Genomic DNA, 4646 nt, shown 5'->3' with positions numbered 1-4646 from the left:
TAATGCGCCCATCGTTTAGTGTGGGCCAAGAAATGCTGGCTTTGATAAAATGGCCCTATGTTTGGCCTCCTTGGTCCGTACCTCCCTCCACCGTCTCTGTCACCCCACTTTGACTATCAAAAAAGCGGACAAACCCTCTCAAAATATAGGTCAAATGAAGCAAAATTGTAACGGATAACGAAACATACAGCCCCGCCCTCTAAGTACACTAACCACGAGCGTTTTTTAGCGGTTCGAAGTCTGTGCGGGTCGGAAGTTCTAAAAAAGTACGGACATCACATCTGCCCGGCAGTCACACAGATAATGTATAGTACTACAGGGTGTGGTCGTTACCCGAGACCTTTCTGTTGCCCGGATTTCCTGAAGACTTAATTACGCGAAATGGCATCGACCATTTCCCCTTGTAATACCACCCTGCGCGTGCCGAGTGTGCGTGCCGCCACGCAAGTCCCTGGAGTCATTTTTAAGCCGGGAAAACACAGCTGGGAGGTACCCGGTCTGAAGGGAAGTGCCCCCTCAAAACGCCGCCTTGCCCCAGTGGTCTCTCATAGTGGTCGAAGTATCGACCCCGGGGGTGTCGACTCTCGAAACAGGGGATGTGTTCCAAAACACCCTTACCTTTGAGTCGACACAACCAATTGTTTCACCTACCTGTCTCCTGCGACTTTGTCCCCAATAATAGTGAGGTCAAAAACGTCGTAGGGTGGAGGTAGTTTCCGTACGTCTCTCCTTTAGACAAGTCGGTCCTCCTCTACCCAAAGGAGAGGTCGTCCTCTAAGTCCGAGACCACGGTTTTTGGTCCCGCCACAGACAAAACCGTGGGAGCCGTGGTCACAAACCCTGATGTGCGCAAATGACAATTGCCGGGCAATAAAAAAACCGTCCATTGATCATTAGGATTGCCGCAATAAAAAACTTGAGTCAATGGCAAATGATGTACCGCGCGAATGGAAAAAAAATATATCAGAACCGAGGGTCTGCAACCACTCCGCCGCCGTTGGTCACTCCGCTCTTGTCCTCTACTCTTGACATGAAGTTCATGTCATGAACTCATTTACATGAATCTATGAAGGACACCAGTGTTACGCCTCTGCGGCGACACCCGGCACAAAAACACACAAATAATTGTCCCTGATTAGTACCGCCGACCGCCTCGAGTTCAGCTCAAAGAGGTGGATCTTTTATAGGAGTGATAAAAGTGAAAACAGCTCGTGTTTCTTTATATGCAAAATCCAAGTTACATTCAACACAGAACCGTCCAGTGTTTCTAGGGATTAGATGACGGGTTTTGTCGTTAAGTCTATACAACTTTGTAGACGGTCTTTGTTTGTACGATCCTGTTTCGATCATCGGATCGATTTCTGGTGTCTGGGGGTCTCGGTAGGCTGGCGGTGAGGCGGAGGTGGGGATTTCGTTGTCGCCGACCCTAAAATTGGCTCCCTGACGATCGGTCCCCTTTTCAACTAATTTCGGTAACGTTGCCATCACAACATCTTGTGTACGTCCGATAAAGATGATAAACATAACGATAAAGACTAGGTTGTCTAACATAACAAGCAGCTTACGTTATATGTCGAATGACTTTACTTCCGAGATCCCTTATTACCTCGGGAAAAAATTCCAATGAAAACCCCACATTCATTCGGGAGTCATTTCATTGACTCAATCGAAAACTTTACTTCACTCCATTTGATCTTCACCATTGATCATGACCAAAAGCGTCATTGATCCGTTGTTGTGACAGTCGTTTCTCCTTTCCCCAGAAATATAGTACATTCGATGAGGACCAACGAGTTCTTCCTGTCCCCCCTTAAGTCTATACATAAGATCTAGAGGCGTCAGGCGTCGGACTTAGCGGTGTAACGGACGTCTTTTTAAGGCTTTCGAATGATATTTTGTTCAATGACCCCGATTAACGTTTGGCCGCTAACCAAGTGGTGGTAACTGGACTTTCTGTGTAATGAAAGTACCCACCTTTTAACGAGGCCTCGTGTCTTTCATAGACGCAAAACGGCAGGCTCTATCCGGATGCTCACTTCCTGTCTGAATGCACAAACCCCGATGAGGGCCAACTAGGGGTGCGTGCAAGCTCGTTTCCAACGTGTCGGTGAGCACGACGAGGTTGGCCGACGAGTGAGGTGTCGTCACTCTCAAAACGCCAAAATGGATCTACCTGGAGTAATCAGGTACCGGTCCAGGTCCCTTGTCGTTCGAAACGGTGTCGAGTTTAAATAGGATGTGGCATTGGTTCAACCTGAAACGCTAGTTACTTTTTCTCGTTGGGGCATGGAGTGGTTGTCCGCAACATAAACCCTCACCACGCAGCTACGTCCGCGCGACCGTACGGTGGGACGGTCTCTCGGTCTGCACGCAGGGGGACGACAGCCCGCCAAGCGTCCGACGCTGTCCCCCGTTTTTCACTGTCGAAAATTGACAGTACGGCTGAGACCCAGAGTACCGCCGGACGAGTGTACCATCCATGCCCAACGATATCACGCGGTGGACGTCTCGACCCAAGAGCCCGTCGGACGCAAACCCTAGGGTTCGTGCCGTGTTTGCTCGCAAGACCACTGGTAGGGGGGAGTCACGGGCTCCGTTGGCGCGGCCAAGACCCCAGGGGCCTAGTGGAGGCCTCCCAGAGGTGACCTGCCCATTGGAGAATGTAGTGTCTCAAGTTGCCTGCGCAGGTCTTGTCCTAACCCCTCCCTGACGGACTTCTCCCGATATCCCACCCGCGACAGAGATTGTCTTTGTGTCCGGTGTCGTTGGCAGAGCATCTCCGATGCACATCATCACAACCAAGAGCGTCGTAAAGTACGGGGATTAAGTCCCCCCTTTACATTACCAGTCCTCGAACTGTATATCGTGGTGTCACCGTATGTAGTCTGTCCAATCCCGCTAGGCGAGGCGGCGGGAACAACTGGTGTCGCCCTCTTTGACACCCACATACGCTGAAGTCTCCCACCCAATGAGAGACTCTCGGGGATGTGTAGGGCCCTGACACTCTTGTCCCCCAGCGGCTAGGAGTAGCTCCCGACGGGGAGGTCCCACCTAGGAATATGAGGAAATTAACTGCGGTCTGGCTCTCCCAGCTTGCACGCGGTTTGATTGGCTGCGCTTGCACTGGCGGGATTTGCATAAACGGGATTTGATTGGCTGATGCCAAGCATCGAGCCTCAAAAGTTGAACATTGTTCAACTTTTGATGCCGATAGATGCTCGTGATGCTTGCAAAGCCATGCCATGCTCCCCACAATGCAGTTCGGCGAAGATTAAAAATCTTCTACGTCACCCCATTCAAGTGAATGGGCGAAGCGTTGAAAGCATTTTTTGATGCCTATAGTGTAGACGTACCGTAATACGCCGGCCATAATGCTTCTGTACCCGCATAGCGCTCTGATAGCACTTCCTGCGGGTTATCACTCTCATCTGCGCATGCCCACTAGCTACCTCCCTTACAGGAGCTACAATCGGGGCAGCGAATGGGGAATTTGTAAGGTGAACATTGTGTGTGAGTGTAGAATTGTGATATCAAATGACACTCAGACTTGGATACAGATCAACCTCAGGTTTATTAATTAGACAACATAGGGATCTGTGCATTATATAGGGAGGAGGCGGGATTCGCCCTGGCGTCCGGGTGGAGAGACCTTAGCCCCCCGTCGAGACGCTTCCTCCCCCCGCCAGTAGGTGAATGCTTGCATGATAAGGTAGTACCCATAGAGTCCAGTAGAGGGCGGAGCCTGTGAGAGATATAACTTCGTCTCCTCAATACTACGGCATAGATACAATTTGGAGAATAAACTATTTCTCAACACCTGTTCCTCTGTATAATGTCCATCAGTTACCTGTTGCTGTTACACATAATACAAAGTTCAGTTAGCCTCTGATACAGGGCCGTGGGAAGTAGGGGTGCTGAGGGTGCTCCGCACCCCCTGGTGGAGGACAGGGGATCTGCACTTCTAGATGAAATACAAATATAAAAAAAGAAAAACGAATTAAAAAAAAGTCTATTTAATGAACAAGGCAAAATAAAAATGTGACTTTAGTAAAGGACCAGGTGTCCACCTAACAACATCATGTTTTCTCTCTGTAGCCGGTTTTGAAGGTAAATAACTTAATACTACTTTTCCTTTTTTTATTTTTCCATCTTGATGTCCAGGAAGACTTCCCCACTTTCATGAGGAACCTGTTTATGGGACCGTCCAGTTAGCGGCCTGTCAGCAGTTTTTTTATCCTCATAGACCTAAATAAACCCATGACCTCCTAAAAATGTGGGACTTTACTGCCGAATGGCTCAAGCTGCTCTACGGGCAGTACAAGCTGTTAAGTTCACAAAAGGGCAAAATGAAAGCTGCCAGCCAAGTGTTTGGGTCTCTCTGAGCTGTCTGAGGAGAGTCTGTTCTGGATATTTCAGAGGAGGGAACTTTGATCATCTCAGGAGGGCCTTCGGGAAAGTCTCATATACTCCAATATGGATAATTCAGAGGTTCTATTGTCAGTCTTTAAACCTCAAGACCTTGGAATCTTCTCCTGCTGAATTCATCTGAAGGTCTCGTCAACAGGTGTAGCAGCTGCTTCACTTGGTGTGTGTGTGTGTGTGTGTGTGTGTGTGTGTGTGTGTGTGTGTGTGTGTGTGTGTGTTGG

This window comes from Notothenia coriiceps, unplaced genomic scaffold (assembly GCF_000735185.1).
Source record: "Notothenia coriiceps isolate Sejong01 unplaced genomic scaffold, NC01 NC01_scaffold00034933, whole genome shotgun sequence".
Lineage (NCBI taxonomy): Eukaryota > Metazoa > Chordata > Actinopteri > Perciformes > Nototheniidae > Notothenia > Notothenia coriiceps.
Note: the sequence above shows the minus strand (reverse complement) of the source record.